A 27,646-nucleotide genomic window follows, 5' to 3' on the forward strand; every position below is an offset into this window, starting at 1 on the left:
AGGCCCTAATACTTTAATAATATAAGGTGCTATTATAATTACTTTCCTGGCTTACACGAGAAAGGCCTTGATGTGGCTTAATTTGTATAGAGGCTTATTTATACAGCATGATTTTTTGGTATCTATGTACACAAAAAAATAATAAGATCAATAGAAATATACACATAAATAATAAAATGTTTTACGTTTCAATGTTTTACTTTTAAACAACCCAATAAAATTAATTAATAAATAAAGCTGCTATTGTCATTAAAGTAAAGATGTTGAGTAACATTTTGAATTAAATAAGTAAAACGTTTCGACAAGGAAATAATGTTTACGTAAATTTTTCTTAGTGTTCCAACTCTTGAGTATCTTGTGCTTGAAAATTAATTTATGTGAACAAAGAAATCGACCAGGAATCGAAGGCTCAAAAGATAAAAAGCTGCAACTTTCGAGTCAGCGTTCGTCGTGCAAAGTCCACAAATTACATTAAAACCCTATTAGCCTGGCTATAGAAAAGCAACCCAGTGGCAGGAATAAACAACCTAGAGCTACTGCTGCCCAGAGTCGCTTAGCGGCCAAACTGTTTTACAATTAAGCATTTAAGGCCATGGGTAAAACAATTTCATGGTGAGTGCCTCGCGCCACCTGCACATTTCCGAACAAAATAGCAAAATAGCGGAGCAGTTAGCAGGTAGCAGTTAGCTTTTTATTTAACCCATTACTCTGGCTGCTGCAGGTAAATAAAGCCAGCACTAAAATGTTGCCCAGCGGCTGCCGCCGGCAAAGCCACCCGAAGCTGCAAAAACGTGGTGGGGTGGCAAAAACGACGCCAGTCTGCACCAATAAATAAATTCGCAAACACCCCAAAACAAACAGTTGCCAGCATCAGCAGCAACAGTGGAAACTGGAGGGCAACTTTGACTTTAACCACACTGCACCAAGTTATCCCATCTATTTTTTCTGGCTCCTTTGGGTTGACATTACTTCTATTCCTTTTTTTTTTTTTGGTGGCCCTTTTTGGCCATCTACGATGTGGCGTGTTAGCAATATGCATATGGTAAGTCCTTAAGACGAAGTTTTTCGGAGGGCTGATGGGAAAAGCTGGTCGGGGAAGCTTTTATTTGATTAAATGTTCTTTACCTTAAAAGCGGGAAAAATAGTTTTTCCGTCGTTTATCTTGGTAAGATACAAGGTTTCAATTACCAATGCGGAGTAATGGAATTGAACAGGTGATGAAGCGATATCAATAAGCCATCTGTCTTTATTACTGCAATGGAGTTTGCTGCTCAGCAAAGTTAATTCCAACTATTTTATGTTCTTTCAAGGAAACAACTTCTTTTTGGATTCAAATAATTTGTATAGCTTAATTTTCATAGTGTTATTTTGTTGAGCTCCAAGTATAAAGGCAATTGAACCTTAAAATTGATCATATCCCAAATACCAAACCCTAGGACCTCGGAAAACTTAGAGGTTTTGCTTAGCACAAGTTTCCTGAGCTTCCTAAGTACTCCGAATTTCAATTAAAGTATGTAAGCACTGGCGAGGCAACCAAGTTTCAATTAACCCGTCGAACTCTTGGCTGATTGAATTCCAGCGCATACTTTTTTGGCTGTTGGCTTAGTTGTGCAACTTGAACTTGGCAGCAAGTCGTCGTCGTCTTGGCCTCACATTTCGCATCCTTAAACTTCGCTCTTATGCAGACATACGGGTAGTTAAGTCGCCCTCAGATACTCGCATATACTGGCACATTCTGAAGGGGAGAGATTACTTCCGTACTTTTTATCTTCATGCGTTCAGGGTGCGCACTTGCCGCTTAAAAAGTCAACGGAGCAAACTACCAAGGCAGCCTGCCAATTTGTGACTGTCTTTTGCTAACCCTCAGCTCTCAGCTCACCAGCTCACCAGACCTCAGACATGAGACTCAGCATATATCCTTATATTCCTCATTTTGGTCCTGCCAAAGCGCGACGGTGCAAAGCTGACAGCTGCTTAAATAATTTCCAGTCATGTGCGCCGCCCACAAAACACAACTAAACCGAACGTAGAGCGTCGAAAAAAGCGGAAATAAAGGAAGGCCAACCGCTACAAGAACTGGGAAAAAGTTGCCATCTTATGCCGTATTTTCTTTTTTTTCCCCCTCAGCTTCCTGCTACTTCCGGACGGGGCGGAGTTCTTGTCCTTTAAGTCGACTTTACGTCGTCGTCTGTGTATCAATATGCGGGGTCAGTACTTAGATACCCTGACTCGGGGTAGCACCATCGCCGGAAATGGCCTCTTCGCAGGAAGTCCCAAAGATGACGAACTCCCTTTCACTCAAGTGTGAAGTTGAATTTTTGATGCGAAAATTAGTCAGAAATTAAACACCCTTATTCAAGTTAAGATGGAGATAAAATCCATATTTGATTTAAAAATTTGTAAAAATAGAAGAAAAATAGTAGAAGCACAATTACCTGACTTTTCTGTTAACTGTTTAACATATTTAATAAAAATTATAAAAATTCAACGATTACTAAACCCGAAAAATTCTTTAGGTTTTGTAAAACTGTTTAATTTTATTTTTTCCATCAATCAAAATACCAATTACCTACTATTTACCTTTTTACTTTCGCAGCAAGAAAAATCATACCTTTTGTTCGCTCTGAAGGAAATTTTTAAGTCGAGTGGATCCGAGCATTTGGGCGGTGAAAGCGGGAAAATCTATGTTCCTGCTACATGTTTAATTGCCGCTGCGTGAAGATGTTAATCTATTTTGAGCGTCGGCTAACAAAAACTGCTGCCTGTCGTTGGGACTGCTATATGGTAGTATTACCACTACTACTTCGAGTTCTGCTGACAGGGAACATTGTTTAGCTGGCTCAAAGGCACCAAATGACAGAGATAGATCGGCGAAACGAGAGGGACTAAAAGCTGAAAGCAATCAGCAGAGACTAATTCAAGTTACTTCTCTAAAAGCCCGCTTTGGCCAAGGCTTTGAGCCGGCATCGCGGAAATGACGAGGAAATTGTGTAAATTGATTATAGATAGCCCGGTTTCTATGCCCAACTACCAGATTTTCCCCACCGCCTTCCACTAAGTGGAAAAGTCAATCATAGCTGCGTGTGTATGCAGTCATATCGAAGTATTCCTTACTCTACATATAAACCTACATATATATATATATTTAAATTTAACAGTCTCCTTTGTCGACTTCTTTGCCACTGGTTTTCTGAAAGAATGCCTTCCACAGCAGAAAAACAAAATTTATTACGAATGAAAATTAATTAAATTAAATGGACTGTGAAAAATTCTTGCTCAATATTATCCGGTCCCTTCTTTATTTTCTGCCATCTTCTTTTCAACAAAGTATTAATATTAAAGTTTTCGATGAGCACTAGCAATAAAGGCAGCCAGAGGATGTGGTAAAAGTCGATTGGGGATGTAATTAAAAATGTTTTTTATGATGTGGCTTGCTGTAATGCGCTTCAAAATCTCCTTTAAGGATTACTATGTAAAACATACTATGTAATCCATTGAACGACTTTAAAGGGTCGTTATTTTTGTTGAACTATATAAACACGATTAAATCATGCGTTTGTCGAGTTGAGTGTTCACTAAAAGGGATTATTGTAAATGCTGCAATAATTTCTGTTTGAAACCATATTCGGATGAAATTCAAAATGATTTATTATGTCTTTGCAGTGTGCAGAAAATCAAATTATTTTTAATTGAACATTGCACTTACGGTTCTTTTGTGAAATATTTATTTTCACAAAGTAAACTCTTTAAGCTTCTGTGGTCGTTTAATAAAGCAAACGAAATCATTTAAGAATAAGTTAAGTAATAAAAGGATGAGAAAAAAAAGAAACTTTGTTATGCATTTGGATTAAATTAACCTTCGCACACAGCAATATCAAAAATATTATTTTCACTGATAAACATTAATTTTAACATTTATTGTAACACATAAATACCTTTGTAATTTATAAAGTGTTTTTATAAAATTACGAAGGCCATAACAAACAACACAATGTAATTGGATAACATCTGCATATTTGAAATAATTTCTGTAATTCGCTTTAAGCCATTTAACGCATGCCATAAGCCACAAAATTGGTCTCACCACCCGATTCAAGGAAAGCGACACCCTCTCAACAGATCATCACGCCAACCGAATTGTACCCAAATATATATTTTCAAAAGAATTCCAGCTCACGTATTTTAAAAACATTCCTTAATTAACCGCCCACTTAGCTCATGTGGCGCATTATATTATACATTCAAGCCCCTTCGAGCGGAGCTCTATAATCTTTTATCTGCTCGGTACACACACGCAATGAAAGAGACGGCGACAGGCTGCGGGGGAAAGAGAGGGGTGGGAGGGAAAACACTTGGAAAACACATATATAAATGCGCCATAAATATAGATCTTATTAACCTGTTGACATCAATTTCCACACACATTGCGATTACCGCACAAGTGAGTGTGTGTGCATCTCCTCCAAAAAATAAAAAAAAAAAAGAGAAAGCAAACGCTCGAAATGCCATCGTCATGTAATTTAATGGGAGGGAATCCACCAATTCTGGGTGGCTGTTCGAGTAGCATTGAAATAGCTGAACGAGGCCTAAAGAGGGGCTTTCGCGGGAGGATTTCGGGGGGTTTTGTTGGCTGAGGACTCGGCGCAAACGAAATCAGCGCAACGACAGTCGTCCTTGTAGTCGCTGATAAGCTTTGATTTCCTGTTACAGGCAGCAATGGCGTCGACAAAGTCGTCGCCTCTCTCACACAGATACTCGAACTCACCCACACACACACACACACACACGCACTGCCATTGATTCACCGATACTCCTGCAAACTCAAGCGACATATTCACACACACTCTTTGGGCCACATGCAAGGCGCAATAGCAATTCCAATACCAATGCCACTACCAATACCAATGGCAATCGCAATGAGCGTGGGCGGATGAAGCATGTTGAAATCCGCTTAGAGACTCTACATTTTTAATACCCAATAACCAAGGAGTTATCCGGAGAAGTATGCACAGCATTTCGAATGGGGCATGTAACTGGGAAACCGATAGCTTGGAGAGCTTGCACGATGATGCTCGAGGGAGCACTTTCAGGCCTAATAAATTAATTGCTTAACACAGAGATAACAAGTAACAGATATAGCCAAGCCTTACTAAGACAATACCCTTACAGAGGGTATTTTAACCCTTATGTTAGTAACCGGGTACCCGGGTACCCCCCGCGGTATATCTGTGTGAAAAGCTTAAAGCAAGTTCAATATTTCATGTTAAGCTCTTAAATCGTCGTTTTTTAACTTAAAAGGAAGCTAGTTGCGAGTTCATTTAATTTATATATATTTTTTTTATTATATTTTTTTATGCTTAAACTTCAGCCATCGCCTCATTAGTAACCGGGTACCCGGGTACCCACAGTGGAAAGCATAGGAAATAAAGTGAATAAAATTTTTATAAATGCATGCAATATAATTAATTACATTGAACACACTGGACACGATTTACTGAATGTTCGTCACATACAGGTTGGCGACAATTGGCACAAGACTTGCGTGTCTTTCGCCGTCTTCTTATTGGCAAAGCATTGCAGACATAGCAAGATCCTATAACCATTTTTCTTCCGGTTTTATCTTCTGGAATCTCTGGACCAGGATTTACCACGACTGTTTCTGTCAATGCATGGCCTAAAATACTTTGAATGGCAATCTTTGTTGAAAAGTGACGCATTATTTGTGGATTCGCGGTACGATTTTCAATCATCGGCAATGCTAGTTCCTCACTTAGCTTACGCATAAATTGACGACGTTCTGTCGTTTTTTTTTATCATTTTATTATTTTTTTAGAATAAATTATATATGTCGCAAGTGAAGAAATGTCTAACATATTGAAAAACATTGCCATTGGCCATCTCGAGAATCGTCGTTGACTGGTGTATCTCCGCACCATTTGGTCCATTGTGTCGACTCCAGTTTTATATTTATTATAGACATTTATTATTTCTGGTTTCTTTTTAGCGTCATCACTATTTTTTTTTTCCTTATATTGTCACTTACTATTAATATTTTAAGAAAAAAATATTTTGGAAAAATTTTTTTAATAAAATAAACAAAATTTTTGATATTCAGAATTATGGGTACCCGGGTACCCGGTTGCTAAAAGACGTCGGTAAAGTTGGTTACTAACATAAGGGTTAATTTCAGTCAGAAGCTTGTAACGCAGTGAAGGAGAAACCCCAAATCCCATAAGGTATATATATTCTTGATCAGCATCACGATCTGAACGACCCCTGCCAAAAATTCGAAAGCCCATAACTTCTCTAACTTAAGTCAGATTTTTGATTGGTATACCTCTAAATGCTTATGAAGTAGTTTTTAAAACAACTGCATAGTTATTTTGGTTAAGATTTTAAGTCAATTTTTTTTTTCTATGAAAATCCGGAAAATGTTTTTTTTTTTTTTTAAATTAATTAGTTCCTCCTTCAAATTTATACAAATTCTTTAAAAGCCCCTCAAATTATAAAGAGAACGCACCACGATAAAAAATATATATAACCAGGAATGTACGTTTTTATAAAAACAATTGCCAAACAAAATTCCTTCCAAGTATCCCGATGTCGGAACTCTGCTCAGCATCCCCAAATCCTCCTCTTTGTTTTTCCCCCAAATTATTTCGCTGACGAATTTATTAGCAAGGCGATGCCTGGAGTCTTTATTTTATTTTCGCATTCTTTTCAGCTGTCTTACTATATATTTTCAATTTGATTTTTTTATTTTTTGCTAACGACGTTATTGACTTTTATAGCTTCGCTATTGCAGCGGTGCGTGCGTATAGAATGTGTGTGTTCGAGTGGGGGATAACTTGTAATTCCGTTTATTTTTTCCCGCCTGTCTGTTTTTTGTTTGTACTTTTTATTGGCGGCGACACGTAACGTGCGGTGCGTAAAAAGCGTGAAAGAGACAACCGCATGCATTTGCCGGATTGCCAGCGGAAACGGAAATCACAACACAACGCGCGGACTAAACATGACAGCCAAAAGCTGTCATGTCCCACAGCAATCCGTGTATTTCTGTGTGTGTTCGTGTGTGTGTGCATGAGGATATTGTAAGCGATGCCCTGGGAAAAAAGTGTCACCAGCGAAAGGAGAGAAAAAAGCTGAACCGGACTGAGCCGAAACGAAATGAAATGAAATTGCAGGCCCAGGCCCCAACTACAGACTTAATACGATTGTGGTCTAATGAATTAAAGGCTGAACCAACACACACGAACGGGGAAATCCAAGACAAATCAACGCAGAAAAATCTGCTCGGTGAACGGTGTGTTCCATTTGTACACTCAGAGGAACTAATCCCTACACCAAAAAAAAAAAAAAACAAAGTTTGTATTGAGATTTAATTATAGAACAAATACCATCCAACATTCCTAACTTTGTAAAAAATAAAATTTGGAATTGATTTAAATCTTAAAACCAAATCTTAGTACTGTGATAACTGATAAAAAATAATAATAAGAAGTCTATGTTTTCATGTCTTGATATTCTGTTCATGTGAGATCATATCAATCAAATATTTATGGTTTATTTTCTACTTTTAAAAAGTATCTTACAAATATAAAACCTTCGCTTAAAGCGTATTTAAATAAAGGCTTTGCTTTAACTCAACAATGATTGATTTAAAACCATACTTGATCGAGAAGGGTAAAGCTCCTCTGGCTTATAGCTTTCTAGCTTATATTCCCTGATACCAATCTCAAGAACATTGTATGTTTTTTTCCATGTGGAAAATACAAAACTAACACTGAGGCCCAGAAGATTGTAGCAAAACGTGTGCCACACCAAAAACAAAACCCAAAGCAAAGCAAAGCCAGGAAAAACAAAACAAAACGAGTGGAAAAAAAAAGAAAACTAAGGAAAAGGACATCATGGTGCTGGAAAAGCAAGTGAAAAATTGTAGGAACAAAAGTGAAGCGAAGCCATTGAAAAAAAAAAACACACAGGCAGTAAAAGATTGAATTCGTATCTATGTCCATGTATCTGGCCGACAACCATTTCCCATCCCCACGAGGAGGGGGTCAACTGATTGTGTGTGCCTGAGCGAATAACCGGCCGGGCAGATCTGCCATCTGAGACCTATGTGGACATGGTGCGTTTAACCACGTAATAGTCTCGGCGGCTCTGCGGATTTACGGTAGCAGTCAGAGGGCTTAGCACAGTGGGCCCCAAAAGCGGACTCCAGGGTCCTAGCCATCCATATAATTAAACCAATTGGGGCTCGAGTGGGGAATAAAGGTATGTCGGGGCCTCTAACGAGCCTCAGTTTAGATTATAAGCCTCTTAAAGCCAGATGTAAACTTAAGTGCCCTGGGAATGTTTTAAAATTGGACGAAACAAAATTTCATAAATTACTTTAAAAAAAAACAATAAAGTATCAATCAATCGTGTAAGAGGGGTGTAACGATAGCTTAATCTTTTAACGAGTTTTTCATGGTTCAGTTATTCTGTTCCATAAAAATTTGTAATTTAAGGTAATAAAAGTCTTTATTTAAATTTCTTTAAATTTGAATTTCCCAAATTTAAAATCCTTTTCTAAATACTATGAAAACTAAAAATGACCATGGAATTAAAACCTGTATCCAATAAAAGTAATTGTCAATAAACCAACAATTTAAAGGGAAAATAAAATGCACACAATAAAAATTAGATTTCAAAATAAAAAGCAATTCTAGAAACTATGTCCCTGCAGTCAGTTTTAAGTGATAGATCATAAGCCCTATATATTTTCACAGCACACGTTCAAATTGTTATCATTGTATCCCAGGCTCCCCCAGTCTATTGTTCCATCTCGCACAGATTCATGGCCATTTCCCATTTGGAGCCTGCCTTTCAAGTCCTCGCCTCCGTTCACATTTTTCTTTTTAATAGGAAAAACACGTCTACAGTCTCCTGGCCGGGGAGTGCGTGTTTGGCCAGCTTTGTTTTCGCATGTGAAAGTATTTAATTCAATTTGCGCTTAATTGAGACAGGCTGACTGTACAGGCCGCCCAGCCCAACGGATCCCCGCCCCCAAAATGCCGCACCAGTAGGCAGCTGTCAAGGCAAAACCAAACGAAGCGTTACGCTAGCTGACAGCCGCCTGCCACCCAGCCGCCCAGCCCCACCCCAAAAAACACCACCCACCCAACGAAACCCAACCCCACCCGCATCACCCAAACAAAATTCCATTCCACACCCCACCAAGTCAGTTGATAAAGCATCAAAAGAAATGTACGGCCAAGTGTTGTATCGTTCGTTGTCTTAACAATTTATAAATTAATTATGTATGCACTGTGTGCGATGTGTGTTGGCCAAAAGCCGAGCCAAAAGCAGCCACGACTCAAGACCAACATATGCACACACACTCGTATTTAGACATACTCGTAGTCTCACATTTATGTACTTAGCCAGACACCATATGCGTAGTCATACATTTTAAATATAAACGCGTTAAATGTTTCAATGTCACTCGCTTAGAGAGTTGTCAGTTGTCATTAGAGATGGACGTGGTACAGATTTTTTCTGGTTTGCGGCCATGCCAACACCAGAATACTAAGTGCCTGGCTAATAAATCATTAAGCCAGCTGGGCGGTTTTACTGGAGAAATTCAGTTATGGATATATTACGATTTTCTTAGATAGATGTGCTCCACAAGTTACTCCCTTTAATTACAGAGTCAGTAAATTATAAATCCTACTATTACCGAAGATCACGTAGTGAAGAAATTCGTGAATTAAAATACCTTTATCGGATATTTAAATTAGATTTCAAAGTTGACCTGCAAAAAAAGGATTTAAAATATAAAACAACCTATTATTTTTATTCCCTATAAAATTGCACATATTTTTCAGTATTTTATTTTTAATTTACTTGTTTTGTCTAGCCAAAAAAATTGATTTTAAATCACGTAAGCCTGAATGAACTCAGGTGATTTATTTCTTTGATAATGCGATTTAACCTTAAGTCGCAGGCGTATTTTATGTTTTTCTAATTTTACGGCGCCGTTTTTATGGTCTTAGCTATATCCAAAACCAACCATGCTAATATTACGACCTTCTTTTACCCTTCAGTTGTTTCAAAAATTGTTATTTAATATTTCGCCAAAATTGCGTTAGGGAAAAGGGTTCTAAAACATATTTACATGGCTCAAACTTATTGTTTCGGCGTGTCAACCAATTTGCAATACTGAGTGCCAAGTGTCACGACACATTCCCCCAGCTAAAGTTGTCAACTTTTCGCCGGGTTTCGCATTTCACAAACTGTGTCGCATTACACATTTTTAGATTCAAAATTGTTTAGCTCGACTGCTGCTGCTTTGTCTCACTAATTGTCACTAAATATGGCTTCAGTTAATTCCAGTTTCAGTTACTTAGCAGCTAGCTGGCTACACGAGTGACTTGAAATCGAGAGAAGTGGCGAGGGATACACACCCGTCCATCATTTGATAAACTGTCTGTCTGTCAGTCATTCAGTTAGTCAGTAAGTCAGTTAGTCAGTGAGGCAGGTGAGTCAGTGAAGCGCTCAATCTTCTCACATTTTTTAGCACCTTCGTCAGCTTATCCAGCTTGTGTCAATAGCGTTTGTGCTTCTTTCGTTTGGAGTGCGAAAAATGTTGCAATATCTTCTTCACTTGGCACTCTGACAGATTCGCAAAACGCCTTTGGGGCTTGGCCCAACCAAATAGTTTTGAGGATGCTGTCAAACACTTTTTGTCACTCTCCTCCCACCATCGTCTGTTATTTCTGATGTGTGTCAAAGTTGGCAGATAAACAAAAACCGACCGGGAGCTGAACAACAACAGATTAAGGAGCTATAACTTCTAGTGCAAGATGTATGGGCATTAAGCTGGAGTTGAAACCCACCCAACAAGCTTGTAAGCCCTTTGGCTTACACATGTCGGAGCCATAAAACGATAAAATTATCCCTTCTGCCCCAGGGTCTTAGGGTAAAAAGCTCATTTATATTGAATAGAATAACATTACCTTACCAGTTTTACAACATGGACAATTAAAAGAACGATGTAGAAATGCTATTTTAATACAAAGGGTATTCAAATTTCCAGGCAATTCAAGTTTACATTTTATTTGTACCGCCCAGAGACATTTCTTAGTTAACTGACAGCTCCATACTTATCATTTTATTTTATTAGTAGGTCAGATCCACTTAAAAGACATTTAAACATGCAATGCAGAAAACTGCACAGTAGTTTGAACTAAACCAATTAATATGAATTAAAGCAATTGCATTTTATTTATGACAGACACTAAATCATCCCAAGTTTATGTAAGACGGAGAACATTTAAATAAAAGTTGTATTAAACACATTTTATTTATTATCAATTCTCATTTATTACTTTTTTGATCAGTATATCTATAAACTTTTTAGGAAGAGTATCCACAAAGTTCCCAAAGCTTCCTACAACATTTCTAATCGTGTTTAATTGCTCAAAGTTATTATTTTGATTAGTTTTTGTATTTTTCTTTATCTCATTTTCAACGCCGTGAGTTTAATACGATAAAAATGCTTGCTTGACCTTGAGGCGCATCTAACGATTATATTTTTTTTTTGCGGTTTGAGCTTTGTTTTTTTTTTTTTTGTATTTTGTTCTAACTATGGTGCTATATTCACAATTCTCTTTCAGTTTTTGTCTATCGTTTACTACTCATCGATTCAATGCTGTTGTTTCTGTCTTCGGTTTCTTTTTTTGTCTCTTAAATTGCTCATTTTTGTTGCTGCCTTCTCAGTTAACATTTACTTTTTCTCGATTCAAGCTAAAAATGATTTTTGTATCTTTTCGTGTAATCAAGAGAAGCACCTTGCAGCGATTTTAATTATTGATTTTGTGGCGCAGTCGGTTTTTGTGGTTCGTTCCAATCATTATTATTTGACTTTCGTACAGCTCATGCATAGTTATTGCTATTGTGGGTTTCGACTTGAGGGGTGGTGCTGTGGGTCAGGGGGTTGGGGTTGGAAAATGGGAGATGGGGGGCCCTACCCACATGGGCAAATCTTTAACTAACTGAGAGTCACCTGATTGTGTGCAATTATAAGGGGTTCAAACAGTACAGAAGGCACTAATCGTTAAAAGTAAGTGTGCCTTGTACAGCAAAGATATATTGTTGGTAAAATAAAAATAAAATTGGATTGCCTTAATATTTTGTACACAAATTATAGAATAAAAATAAGATATATAATATATATCTACAATAAAACATATGGATATAATTTGACCAATTAAAAACACAAAATATTACAACATATTAAAATAAAATAAAATACAAAAATTTATTTATTTTCAATAATAATAATGAAAGGTAACAATCAATAGAAATTTAAGATTAAATATTTTAAAAATTATAGAAATATAAATGAACGTCTTATTATTTCTCCTTATTAGGTTTCCCTTAGTCAGTGCTCACTGTGGTTGCATGTGCCTAGCTCGACTGACCCACTCAGCTGGCTCAGCTTCATAAGCATCACTCAAAACGTTTCAGCTGCTGCTGTTTTGCTTATTTGCATCAAGTCGAGTGGGTTTCGCTTCTTTTTATTACGTTCTTTTTTCCTTATTTTTTCTTATTTTTAATGATTTCTGCTCTATGGTTGCGAGTTGGAATAATAAGCAGCCGCGAGAAAAATGCAAAAAATAATTGTTATAAAACAGTTTATAAGTCAAGGTCAGGCAAAGCTCTTTTTTTTTAGTGATGCAACACTTTGCAACCCCGCTCCCCGTTTTTTTTTCCTTTACTAAGCTGGGGGCAACCTAGTTCCGTTTTATTTATATTTGTATTAAATGCTGGCTGCGGTCCTCTATGTGTTTTATATATGCGCATTTGTTTGTGGATGCACTCATGTACTTATATATAAAACATTGCATTTTTATTCCGGATCTGGCAGGCGCAAGTGGTTTTCGCCCTTGTGCTTAGCCATCTCAGCCTGCAAATGCATTAAATCCAGCCTTGAACTATAATTTACTTTGCGCACAAGCACATGGAAAATATATCGTGTTTGGTATGGTTTCTTTTTGTTTACTATTTCTTGGCACTTTTATAATTTGGCAAATTCGGTTGGCACTTTGCTTCCGATTGAAATCTTTTATTTGATTTTGGTTTTCCAAATTGGCATTTCCATTTCCTCGGCTTGCCACAATAATCTTGTCAATATATCAATAAATTAATCTGATAAAATGGGGATCACAGAAAAGCCTCTTTAAAAACTGTAGCTGCTCAATTTAACAAATGGCTTAAGTAAGTATTAAAAACATGTTGCCAATAAAGAATATCTTTATTTTATCGAAAAAAGATTTAAATTTAAGTTGGAATTTAATTTATCTACCACATTGATCTCTTAAAAATATATTGTTTCTTTCCATTTATTGAAATGAAACTTAAAAGAAAGTTCAAAATGACGTCGAAGTTTTCCCCAAATTATAATCTTTTAAAACAATCCATTTCAATTTGGCCCCAAAAACCCCAAATTGCTAAAAAGATACACAAAACGGCCAGCAAAGGAGCCACAGCCATTTAGTGCTATTAAATATATACAATTTAATAGATTAATTGATTCTAAAATAACCCAAAAATATTCTGTTGAAAGCCTTTTTAATAGCATTAAAAACACAAAAAGGGCACCCCGAACAATCGTCCCTCGCCCCAAAAGCGACTCCACTTCAGTTTATCCCCAGTGAAGCACACACAAAAATATCTTGATGAAGATGAAAATATTTTCCAGTTGCGTGCGCCAAAGCTGAAAGCCAATTTAAGTATAATTTCCTTTAAGTAATTAAATTTGAATCAGAAATCTATGAGCAGACAAAATGTTGTTTGCCGTTGCTGCTGCTGAAGTCGTTGTTATTTTGTTTAGACAAAACTCCAAGTTGGCAGCAGCTCATTAATATTTCTTTGCATGGGAGACGCTTTCGGTGGCGTTTCGCCTTGAAATGGGTCGTCTGGGCTTCGAGTCAATGTGTGCGTAATTAAGACAAAAGGTCACCGAGGGCCCAGCGATATTCGGTGGGGATCCGGAGGTCTGCCACCTGGTGCCTATTCAGAGGCCCATACCCAAACAATACCCATTAAGCATATTAATCATATTCAACATGGGCTAAACATGAACATTTAAATAATTGAGCAAACAAAATTGAATATACCACGGTGTCGTATACGTGATATTAAGTAGTTTACTTTAAAGTTACCTCTGTAAACAACGAATAAAATTAACTGACGCGGTAAAAGCTCATTGAAAAATCAAACAAAAACTTTGTTTTGGTAGCAGAGAACAAAGATTTAGAAAACTAGTAAATTGCCCAATATTTTGTATAAAACTTAACGATATACATAGATCTATTCATTTATATTGAAAATAAATCTTATATTCGAACATTTTCCCCGAAGATCATTTCCACACCATCAAATTTATCAAATGCACTGAATAATTTACATCAATTCACATAAATTCTCAAACATATTCAAAGGAATAAAAATAAAACAAAAATTAAGCTAAATTTATATTCAAGCGTTGCAGGGGGATATAAGCACTGAAGGTACTGAATGTATTACATTGCCAAACATTTCGATCACGTACGCAGAATTTTAAGAACAAAAGTGCGCCAAGAAAAGCAAAAAGGGAGCACTAAGATGCTGCTACAAGAGGAGAAGAGTTCCGAATGCTCACACACCATTTAAATACAGCTTGAGTGCATGAAGTTTTGTGCTTATTGTGCAGCGCACAGTGGGTCAAACTTGCTGGAAACTACTTACAATAAGATCACTTATTTCTATTGTACATTAATAAAAACAGCTTTAATAAACATTTTTTCATTTATTAGCAAATAATTATATATTATTTTTATTTTATTTTAATTTTATTTCAAAATATAATTATTATTAAAACATTCACATTCATTTTTTGTAATTTACCATAGATGTAGTTACTTTATATATTAATTGAATGCATTTAATTGTTGTATTAAATTTTTTTGTAAAACTTGCGTCAACGGAATAATAAAAATCGTTCATTTATATTTCATTTATTTAATAAGTTTATTACCACTGTGCTCCGCAACGTGCAACCAATCCGAGCTGAAGATGCTGGTGGCTCTTGCTGCATTATGGAAATGGTCGCGTCTTACGCGTGTATTCGCTGCCATTAAAAATGCTGGATGGTGGATGGTGGGGCTGGATTGCGGAAAAGTGGGTTGGAAAAATGTTCTTGGAAGAGTGCGGGAAATGGGGCGGTGAAAGCGGTAAGCGGGAAAGCGGGTGAAGAGCTGCAGTCTGCAGTGGCTCTTCCTGCCGACGCTGAATTCTCAGCCGAGCACGTGGTGTGAATGACAAATTACACACGGCAACCAGCAGCAGAACAAGAACAAGAAGTACGAGTGGCGATAGCGGCAGCAGTAACTTTTTTTATTGTTGTAAACGATTTATGCAAAAAAAGGCTATAAAGGCAAACAATGGCCACAAGTGTAATGGCTGCTCGGGCCTCACACATTCCGGCTGCACAAAAGACCGAAATTGCAGCATTTAAATAGTTGACAATAAGCTTGCCAACGAGTTTTTGGCCAGCTGCTGCGGGGGCGTTGAGTAATTTTATTTTTCCTCGCTTTTTTCTCTGCCCACTTTTTACCCGCTAGTCTCAAGTTGGCTTTTGCCGAGAAGTGGCTCACAAAGTGCTGGCCAACAAGTGAACACATGGCTGCAAAGCAACAACAAACAAAAAAACACAGGCGAAGGCAAATTGACGGCTAAGAGGGTTCCAAATCAAGGCTGGTTTATACGGCAGGTGTAATATAGGTCCGAACATTGTTTGCGGCCAAGTTATGAACTGTCACATGAAATGTGAAAAATGTGGGAAAAGTCATCCTAAATTATTAAAACATTGTTTATGTTATTGCTTGCCTTGTCTGTTTGCACCACCTAATAATTGCTCAATTCAAAAAGGTGCATGTTCAGTTTTTATACAGTTTAAATCTAGCATAAGCAACTGATAGTTTAAAAAATTTATATTTTAGGTGATTGGAAGTACTACATAGATATAGATTTACTAACAAATTTAAAGAAAACCCACGTCTATAATATTTTAATATTACTAAAATCTATTTGGGTAGTCAGTGTAAAAAATAGATTTTAAATTCACCCATGATTTTTTGATTCACTTTCACCTGTCGGCAACCTGATGGAATATTTTTCAATTAGAAGTTCAAACCAAATACAAATCCTCTGCCAAAATACGTATTTTTATGTACAACAATGGAAACTGAAAATAAATGCATAGTATCGCAGATACAAAACGCCATGAAAATTCCAGCTGATATACTCCAAACCGAAAACCACGCCCCTGCCACAAAAACCGCCCTCCGGCAGCGTCCAGCTTGCATATTAAAATTAAAAATATTCCCGACCGACCAAAAACCCCCCCAAAAAAAAAAGAAAAACAAAATAAACTTCAGTGCAGTTTTCCATGGGTGTCACACGGAAGCCACCGAATATTCCCAAACTCCCGGGGAAAACCCCTTGGCAAATTTTGGAGGGGGTCTCCCGAAAATTGTTGGTGTGGAAATTTTGTGTGGGGCGGTGGGTCGGTGGGGCAGCGGCATTGTACGGTCTTTCCATGCATACTACATGCTGTTTACTCTGTCTGCTTTTCTTTTGTGTTTTTGTTTATTAAGTACATTCGGATATTCATATTTTAGCCGTGCTTTAGTCCGTCCGTTGTCCGTTGTGTCCGTCCGTTGTCCGTATTGTCATCCGCCCGCTAAGCCAATGCCCAACTCTCTTCTCAGTTACTCAGAGCACGACTCGTCGTTGCCGCTCATTTCTCATTCAGCTTTAGGGGCACAATTACGCAAATTGCAATTATGTTGTATTCCTCGGTTTTCCCCAAAGTTTTTCCCAGCTTCAGCTACCCGCTTTGCCCTTCCATTTGAGCCACAGTGTTTGTCTGATGAACGGAGTGCGGCGAGGACTTTCGAGACGGGGGAGCATCTGGCTTGATGACAGCGGCGTGACCACAGTGACAAAAACAAAACGAAACAAAATTATTGTCACAGTGCTTCCTCAAAGCTATTTCAGAAATTTTTACAACTTTAAAATACAATCCAAAACATAAATAATGTCAATGAAACTTTCGGGACACCACAGAATGTTAACAGTTTGTGCGTTGCTTTGATAAACAATACAAGTAATTTAAAGGTGACTCATATTGTAAAAAATGGTATTTTCGATTTCTATAGCAATATTGAGTTATCTGCTTAGGAGAACAAAAATATACTTGTAGATTATTTAAATATTATTCTTCTTTAAAAAGCGAATAACAATATGGTTTGAAGAGACTACAATAATTATCTAATTTTAGACGTTTTAAAATGTTGGTGCGTTAATACAAAAATTAGATTATAATCAAGTATAAATTATATTTAGCCCAGGCCACTGTTTAACCCATATAGAAAAGCGCCAAATGTAGGAACACGCAGGCCCTTTTGGGTTCACAAAGTCCAACTAGGAAAAAAACGAGCTCAAACATTTTCATATAAAGGTTGACAAGTTTAAAGAGGAGGGGGGTTTCACGGAAAAGTTGGGAGCCACATGATCAGGGGCCGCAGAATTTTCGCTGTTGCCCTGTGCAGTCGAGCACATTTTTCAAGTGCTAAACAAATGTTTTTCTTTTGTTTTCCTTCAGTCGCTGCTCTTACCCTTTTTCTGTTTTTATTTTTTTTTTGTTCTGGCTAGAAGGGATTTGGCTTTTTGTTTATTTGCAACTTGTTTCCATTTTTACGATTCCATTTCGTTTGTGTTCTCTGGAATCTCAGTGCGATTCGCATTTATTGTTAGCCAAGGCAAATTGAAAGTTTTACAATTCTGCGGTGACAGGCACAAAATGCTCCACGGCGAAAACCATAATTATTTATTCGAGTACGTGTTTTTGTTTTTTTTTTCTTTTGTTTAACTAGCAATCAGCATGTGGGAATCAAAGTATAAGACATGACAAATTCGTTTCGCTTATCAATCGTGTGTATAAATTATATATTTTAGTCCCAGGGGCGGCAATACATCACACATAACTACAGCGGCAAACCCCAGCGTCGCTTTCAATTACCATCAAAAATGTTCATTAACTCACGCCCACACACCGCCCCCACATCCTTTGAGCTCCATAAATTTCCCTCGACTGCAGCCATTAGTCAATAATATCCTTCCTCCATTTTGGAGCCGAGACAATAAAGTGGGGTGCGCATAAAAAAATTGATTCGCTTCTTTTTTCCGGTTTTCCGTTTTGGATGTGTGTGTGCAGATAATGGTTGGTGGTTGGATAGTACTCCTTCCATTTCCCTTAAATAAGCGAAGGCCGTTTTTGACCGGTTTTTCGGCCGCGGGATTTACCATTCGCTTTGAAGTCCAATAATGAGGTTTTAGGTCCAGCCGCCAGCAAATCCCTTTTTGAGAATTCCATTTCGGAAATCAACTTATGGCCATAAACAAGTCAAAAAACCTACCAAAGCTGACACACCAAGCACACTTTCAAAAATTGTTATCAACTTAAAAAAAATGCTGATATTTTAACCTATAAAGTTCATATTTGTAAATCACTCTTCTGTAAACTTCATATATTATAAAATATTTGAAAAACAATTAAATTTTTAAACCTAACGAATTTAAATGATTTTTACGACTTATGTGTTTCTTTATTAGCTTTAACTTATACATCTGTGCTAAAGGAGTAACAAGTGAGTGCAAGTGGGTACTTAAAAATTGGTCATAAAGTTTATTTTAATTGCCTTTTTAAGTCTTAGTAAAACCAGGTAATAAAAATCATTTATTTTATTCAAATTAAAAAATAGTTAATTTACTCAACAGGCATCACCAAATACAACAAAAATATATCCAATTAAGAGGAATTGATTTTCCGAGGAAAATATTTAGGAATTCATATTTTTTCCGAGTGCCTAACACTCCCGAATATAAAGAAGTAGAGAGCCTTTGAGATGAAGCCGTTGGTTGCAACTTGCGGCCGTTGCGCCTAAGCGAAAGATAAACTTTGCGTCTTGGAGCGAAACGAAACGAACAGCGGCCCAGAAACCGTTGGCCGCCGCAAAAACTTCAAAATCCTCAGCCCGCAACCGCACAGCCCGCCTTTTAGAGCCGCTTTCTGGGCCACACCTCCTGGAAATCCCCCCTCTTAAAGCCCCCTTTTTACATCCCCTTTGGGGTCCTTTGCTCCCGCCATTTTGCACTTCAACTTGCCGGGGAATTGTTCTCCCTTTTCGGCTGCATGTATGTATATGCATGGATCTAAATGTAGGTTGGGATATTTTTTTCACTTCTGGGGCATTTTTGCATGTTTGTCTCGCAAATTATGCGCTGCACACAAACAAAAGAGGAAACGGCGTCGCAGGCTCTGCTATCCGCGGATATTTTTTTCGCTGCATCTGATGATGGTCGGGAATTTCGCGGGCTAAAGATAGAGGACAGTAGAGGCTCGGGATATAGATATATCTAGAACGAACCGCCCATAAAAAAGCCGCAATCTATAACCACAAAAAAATATAATTACCTATTCCGAAAGTGGGCTTAAACACGCACGCGTCGAAATAAACTTTATATGCTTAATAATAAACTTGCAAAAGAGCAGCATTATGAAAGAATTTTAAAAATCAAACATGTGTGTTATTTGGTAATATGGCCATTTGAAGTTACGGATAACTAACTATAAACTTTAAGTATAACTAAATTAACTTCAAGAAATTGAAATTAATGAATTTCTAAGGCTATAACCAAAAAAACAAAATTAAAAAAATCATCAGGATTTTATGAAACTTAGAAAAGCGTCTCAGTTGTATAAAATATTACTTATACGCAACGTTGGTTAAAATTGTAAATTAAATGCCATATTTACTGTCTTCATAAAGCTTTCAGAATATGGCAAAAGCAAAAGTGTAGATCTCACTAAAACTCAAAAATTGACTTTTATTGGCATATTCATCAGATTATATTTGAAGTTAAAATTAAAGTTAAAAAAGTTAAAGATTTATGTATTTCAACTTGACATTTTAAGCATTTTAAAATAAAAATAAAACTGGTGTGGGTAAGGCTTTTCAAACACCTTATCCCAGTTATTTTCATCCTTTTTCACGCTCCCATCTCGAACAGGAACTGAGGCTGCCCAACACTGCGGCTGAGTGTTATTTGGCGGGAGTGCGAGGCCTTTTTTCGCCTTTTTCGCACGCCACGCCTGTACTTTTGGCGTGTGCTGCTTCCTGCTCATTGCATATCCAACTTTATTTTTCGCTTCCAGCCGGAAATAATAATTGCAACATGGCGCTGCATCCCCTGCGAGCTGGTTGTTGTTCTTGTTGCCGCCTGCAACAGCGGGCATTAGCGAATTCCTACTTGTGGCACTGGCAGCGCCAGAAAATAGTGTCACTTGTGTCACACAAGGCATTCACTTCGCACAGCCCCCTCGACTTTCCCGCCGCTTTTGCCATTTTGGTGAAATTTTTGCTCATTTCTCTAGCAGCGAACACGGACAAAGCCTTCATCGCATTTTCTCCCCTGCCGCCACTGTTTCCTCTCTTTTTTTGGTGTGGAGCCTTTTTTTTAGAGATTTTAATACGTCCATATGGATGGAAACTATTAAGGGCTTCCATTTCATTTTTCTGTACATTACTATGTTATACACTCTTAAGTTTTCTGAAAAAACTTTACTTTGTCGTAAAAAGAAATTATATTTCTAAATCTAACTAAAGAGGGGAATGAATTTAATGTATAATATACATATTTTCGTTTTGTTTGTCTTCGAAAAAAACTCTTAACACTTTTTTTCTTGGTTGTTTACCATTTATGTGAAACAGCAAATTATTACTAATTACGACACACGAAAGCTATTTCTACAGCAACCCTCATGAAAGGAACAATTTCTTTAATATTTACCAAAGAAGAACGTCAAACAAAAAAGTAAGCCTCCAAAAAAAACCAGGAATAGATCAATGCGTACTTCCCCTCGTAGGCCGAAATCAATGCTATACCAATTCGCCTAAACGCCACACCATACCGAAATGGCCAAAAGGACTCCACAATTCCCACTCGCTGGCAGTGCGAAAACGTTACAAACGAGCACATGAAAGTAAAGATTGACAGGGTAATACGAGCGAACTCCGTCGACAGGCAGTCGTCTGGGCACACACAGATATATATATCCGGATCTATGTGCGGGGGTAGTAGCTATATATGTCTGGCATATAAACAGTGCTCAGCTGTCAGACAAACAGACGTAACGTGCAAAAAGGAACAACACATAGTAGGAAAAGCGTAGAAAAAAAGCACTGCGCAAACAATAGAAAAATTGCGAATGACGCGACGCGTTCTGAGTTCATAGAATAAAACAGCAACAACGGCATCAGATCTGACAGTTCTGGCTACATCTCGGCCCCCCATGTCAGAGCCCATCTTTTAGCCAACCAGCCAGCCATACATCCATCCATTAGTTCTTCCGTTTCGGCCATGTTTTTCATACACTTAAACTATATCCATTTATTTTGATGCGACGGCTTCTGCGACTACTTCCATCAGAGCCAGAAGACGTCAACGTATTCGTCACTCGCTTTATCTTTCGTTGGCTAGCACTTGGAAAAACACTTGAAAGAAACGAATTTATTTAAAAAAAATCTTTGAAATTAACTAAGGGATACTATCTATTTGGGGTACCTTTCTATTTTATTTCTAAAATAGTTTCCATTCTGTTTTATAATGACCCATACAATTCGCATTGGTTTCTTTGTTTATATTTTACACAAATATTTATTGCAGTGCAACTATAGCGCTCTTCTGCGGAGTAAATCCTGTTATAGCCATAGTCTGAGTCTGAGTCTCAGTTTTGCTCTTTTTGTGTTTATGTCTCTTTGATGTTGTTTATCAACTTGAGCACAGATTTACCAAAGCAGAAACTTTTTTAACTGTTCTCAAGGGTGAATTACAAAATGAGCACGAGTCGCCAAAAATATTTAATGGGAATTAAAATAAATTTCTCTTATTTAAATAATAAATTTTAGCCTGTATATAATTAATCCCACTCTTAATTAATAAGCTGTGCAGCAATTAAAATCCCAGAATACCAATGAAGGAAAAATCCATATGATTAAAATATTATGTACCAATAGAAACAATTACCGTCAATTAGTGAGCTCGTTGCATTCAGTGAATTGTATTTCAATAATCGTGTCCTCTTACTTATTAAATATTCGCATTAAACACCTTTTTCTTACTGATCAAATGAAATGTTGAATCTCCATTGTTTAATGGGGGGTTTTCCAACGTTTACCTATATGTATTTCAGATACTGAACGGAGTGAACGATTAGAGGCATGCGAGCAATCTTCGAACTTCAACTCCGAGCAGGAATTCCGAGCCCAAAGGCACAAAGGAAACCTGCAAACGAGCCAGGCATTTGAACATTTGAGCATTTGACCAGGCCGACCCCTCGCATGCTTGAAGCTCAAAGGCGGCCAAGTGCCTGATTCTAGCTGTGGATCGCAAAAGGAAACCCAAAACTCAAGGCTCACTTCCAGGACGAAATCCAATTGACAGACAAACATGCAAGCAGAGCATCGATAAATGGGAAACCCACAAAAAAAAAAAACGCTTGGACTTGGACCAAGACTCTGGGCAACTTCTGCTGACTTTTCCATGCCACACTTGGCAAAAAGAGTGGCTAATGCCCTTTTACCCTTTAAAGAAAATCGAAAGAATTCCATGATCAAGAAATTTAATTCTTGTTCTTAAATTGTGGGATCTAATATTAATTGATATAATAAATGCATTTTCATCAGAAATAAATTTAAAATTACTAATCATATTTAAGTTGGCAAGTGTATTGCCCAAAAGTAATGCAGTTCAGAGGTAATAAATGCATCTCGAATATGAAAAATCAAACCTCAAATCAAGGGAAGATTTCGCACATCCCTTAATCCACTAAATTTCCTGAACAAAAATTTATTGCTTTTCACAAGGCGATTTGCCGAAATTAGTCAAAGTAACCGAGAGGCAATCAGAGAGCTTCCAATAGTTTTTCCCCCCATTTTTCGGCCGGCCAGGGAATTTTCAAATGAAAATCAAGCTCGGCTAGATGGCTTTGACCTAACCTCACATTCAAGTAATTGACATTCTGTTGCGCTATTTGAAGCCAGGACAACGGATGAGGGACGAAGGACTCAGAACCAAGGAGCAGGCGGTTCAATTGCAGCTCCTTTTGCTTGTCTTCCCGGGGATTTATTGCAACCTCAGTTGTTTGCCATCTTGGTGCCTGCCCCAGCTCTTTCTCAACTTCAACCAGGTTCTCGTCTATATGCGTTTTTTTTATGGGCGTACATCTAAGCCGTCATTTCGGAAAACGACGCCCATTGCAATAGCGCCGAGATTTGATCAGTTGTTTGCTTTCGCCTTATATATCTTTCACTGTTTTAAAATTGCACTCATGTGACTTTGGCACAGTCACTCGACGCTCGTCTCCATTCGCCCATACAATGGGCACACAACGAGCTGGAAACTGTCAAAAGGAAGGTCTTCCATGCATCATTTAATGCCCTTTAAGGGGGGCAAGGTCCACTTTGCATTCGAAAACCCGAATGAGGTAATTTTTTAAATATTTTCGTAACATCTTTTTTTGGATGCAATTTTTACTGACATATTTCAGAATTTAAGACTAATCTTGTAAAAAAAATGTAGCTTTATATGTAAGTAGATATTCGGTTTTTAAGTAATGTTAATGGGACATAAGTAGCCAATTCATTTTTGTCTTCTGATGTACTTGATCTGCTTAACAGAGGGCATAGTTTTTATCTTAAATGGTGTCAAAGTGCATTTTTAATAGAATAAAGTAAGTAGCTAACAAACATTATTATCAAAGCAAATTTTTAAACCTATTTCTGCACTATGCCCATAGTGACTGCACTTCTTTAGCAAACATTTTTTTTCTCGCAAATTGTATCTGTATCTGCACTTTTATGTGTTTTATACTTCGTTTTTTTAGTTGGTCCTTGGTGGCTGCTCTATTCTAAAGCGACAACAGAATAAATTTTGGTTGGACAATTTTGTTTCGTTTTTTTTGTAGGTCTGGTAAATCCCAATGCAGGCGACTCAAGCTACCGAAATATACGAAGCACATTCATATTCATTCTGGTTCTTAGGTTGGAAGCAGATCCTTTGGGCATTAAACACACTCGTCCAACACACAAAAGTGAGTTTATTCTTTAATATACATTTTAACACATTTGCGAAACTTTTCTCTTGATATATGTAGTTGTTTGTGCTGGCCATTAATTATAGATTTTATTTTTGGAGAACTTTTAAAATGCTTAGGCACTTATTTGCCTTGCTCCTATTGCACAAAGAATAGTTTTTAATTTATTTAAAATATTTTCGTTTTTCCGTGTGTGTGACTGTGTTTGACTAAATCCTGGCCTGCAAATCCTACTCTAATTGGCAGACTTCCGGCAGCCTGTCAAACATCCTTGCAGATAAAACCAAAGTCCAAAAGAAAAAAATAATCAGAGAGTGAGTTGAGTTTTTCGTTCCAACGATTTTGCCTTGGTGCGTTATGTAAATAATGTTGGATTACGCAAATATTTACATTATTTCTCTTGCCATAGGTTAGTTTTAACAGCGCTCAGATATTTATTCAATCAATGCGATTGTTGCTTTCCATTTGAATTAAAATCCATGCTTCTTACTTGATTTAAGCATAATTCAATTATTTCCGTTTAATTTTCAGCAAATACTTGAACGCATTCCATTTGCATATTTGACTGAGTAAAGTGAGCAGGGAGATTTAAAGGAAAAGTTGAAAATCAGCCAAATCAAAAATCCAAAAGTTCTACGTCGTTTGTTTTAATCTTTTCGAGTCTGTGAACTTTGGGCTGAAAATGACTTTGCTGTAGGGTGTGTGCAAAAGAATTTTCTCTTATTTATAGTCCCTAAAAATTTTCCTAGCCTAGCATTCATAAAAATCCAATCAAATTCAACTATATACAGTGCATTCCTGTAGATTTCAAAATATCGCACCCAAAGTTATTTGGAAATATTCACATTCTATTTAAATTTCAGCAAGCGCAAACAAAATTTGGTTTTCATTTTTTAACTTTTCTATTTAAATTATCGCAAAAATGTGAGCTAGCGAACAAACAGATTGGGGGAAATGGGGAAAACCGAATTTGACGTTGAAAAAATTCCTTTGACTTGTTACATTTTTCAACAATTTGCCTCGTACTTTGCCGGGTTCTTTTATTGCTTTCGGTTTGTTTTGGTCTATTTTTAAATCTGTTTGGCAAAGCGATTTTTTTCATGTTGGCAAATTTGCGCTTATGACTTTGTACTTTATTTTACAAGAGTGAGATCCTTATGCATATAATTTAAATAGGGGTCATAGACTTTTTGCCTAATTATAATTTTATACCCTAATTTTGGAACCATTTGTCATCAATTTTCCTTGAAAAATGTAATATGGCTATTAAATTAAAAAAGGAGTTCTGAAAGTTAGTGTTCTTAATATTATTTTCATATCTAATTAGGGGTATATTTAACCTAATATTCATTTTCTTTGATCCTGTATTATATTATATTCTATTATATCAGAAAACATAATATTATATTTCCAATACTTTGGTTCAATAACTTGGTGCTTCTTTTATTTCAGATGTGGATTTTTTTAACATGAAATATTTTTCTGTTCGCATTTGTGGATACATTTTCTAGACCGAATACGTTTATAAATATTTTATTTCGTTCTAGGTTTTTATAGTCATTATTTATTTTTTAAATATTTATTATGCCACTTGTTCTAGGTGGCAGCTGTACTCCTGGTCCATTGTGAATCGTTTGAGCGCCAAAAGAGCAACAACAATCCACTTTCCTGCGCTGACTATGATTGTTTGGTTTTCTTTTTGTTGTTCAATTAAATATATTCCAGTGCAACATCCCATTCTCCCCCGAACCCCCATCTCTCTCTTGGTTGCTTCTCTCGGCTTGTTGTTATTAAAAAAGTTTTTTGAGTTTTTATTTGAATTTCCATGAGAGCAGTGCCGGGTAAAAGTGGGAAAATAAAAAAAAAACACAGTCAAAATGTATTTATACTCCTCACGGAAACTAGTGCAGCAAAAAGAAGTACAGCCCGACAAAGCGATAATAACTGACCGATTGGGTAAATTTTGTAATTATTGCCAATACTCAGAAACGTCGAAAAAAGGCATGAAAAAATTAATAACGAAACTTTTGCAATCACCTAGGGAGGAGGTTTTATATGAGGTAATCCATTCGCCAAAGCAAAACCCAAACAAAAAAAATCTAAAGAATCGAGCTTGGCAAATACAATTTTGTGTGTTTCGTTTAATTGCTTAATTTAATTTGCATGAAATCCAGCAAGGCAAACAAAGCAAAGCTCCGGTGGAAAACCGAAAAACCTACCAAAGTTCTTTTGTTGAGGCGGCAACGTCGTCGGCGGCAAACAAATAAAAAAACACTCGAAAAAATCCGTTTCGCAAGTTGTCGTTTTAGTTGTAGTTGTTTTGATTTTTTTTTTTTTTTTATTTGGATTTTTTTTTAACACTCCACTGGCTACTTTTGCATGTCTCAAGAACACTGCCCAAGTGGTTTGAACAATTGATGGGGGGATTTGTTGAGCGCTCCCCTATTGATTTCGGTATGATATTCTGTTGGAATTTTTATGCACTTGCATACAAAATAATGCGCCCACAGCACAGCACTCGTAAATGGATTTTTTTTATTAGAACGCACTTGTTTATGACTTGGGTGATTTTTTTTTTCTAAATTTTTACGACAGACTATTCGTTGGATTTTCCACGCTCTTAGCACCAGAACTTTTCCAGCTCAGCTTGGTTTGAACTCCGTTAGACGACTGAATCGCCCAGCGGCGAGGCATCGCAATTTTATACGTCCGTTCTCGAGTCGAAAAAGCTCGGCTTTCCGCTTCGGGTTTTTGGTCGATTTAGTTTGGGGTCCAGGGGGGCTATATGGCTTCTGCGCAGGCGCTACTTTGCTCATGGAAAAAATATAAACACAAAGCAGCTGGCTGAGCTCAGCTGATTTTTGGCCAAAAGCCGGCAACAACAAGCCTCACATGTGGCTCTGTTGGGGGGTTTTGTTGGGGGGAAAGAGCAGGTTAAAGCTTCGGCAATGCCGAGTGCGCAAAGACAACAATTCCATGTTGTTCTTGCCCACGGAAAACCAAATAAAGCAAGGTAAGCGCATAAAACCCAAACAGCAGCAAGACCAATAATATCTATTCGGCTTTAACAGGTGGCAATGTCATGAGTTCGCTGCATAGAAAATAATTTTGATACATAGATTAAAGATGGACTTATAAAATTTTAATAAAATATTTTTATATCTGGTGTTTATTTAAATTGATTTTTCTTCTTGGAAATGCAAATGTTCTTATATTTATTTCATTTTAAATTCTTTTGACAAAAAATAAAAAATTTTACTTTATTTTTCTGTGTGTTTATTGAGCTTTGTGAATATTCATTTTAATGCACACAACAATTGTAAATTTTCTGGCGTCATTAGTATTTAATTGATTATTTTGGTACAAGTTAAGTGTCGTTTTTGCAACAATTGTTTACCT

General features: G+C 37.0%; 1 protein-coding gene across 1 annotated transcript in view; it reads right to left on the reverse strand.

Annotated features, from left to right (window-relative positions):
* Positions 1-26,929, reverse strand: part of LOC108087484 (Ig-like and fibronectin type-III domain-containing protein 2) — a 73,092-nt gene extending 46,163 nt beyond the window's left edge. The window contains 1 exon segment of the mRNA XM_017184861.2: positions 26,467-26,929. The gene's annotated coding sequence lies outside the window, so the exon portion shown is untranslated.
* Between the last annotated feature and the right edge of the window lie 717 nt (positions 26,930-27,646).

The sequence above is a fragment of the Drosophila ficusphila genome, unplaced genomic scaffold (assembly GCF_018152265.1).
Source record: "Drosophila ficusphila isolate 14025-0441.05 unplaced genomic scaffold, ASM1815226v1 contig_286, whole genome shotgun sequence".
Taxonomy (NCBI): domain Eukaryota; kingdom Metazoa; phylum Arthropoda; class Insecta; order Diptera; family Drosophilidae; genus Drosophila; species Drosophila ficusphila.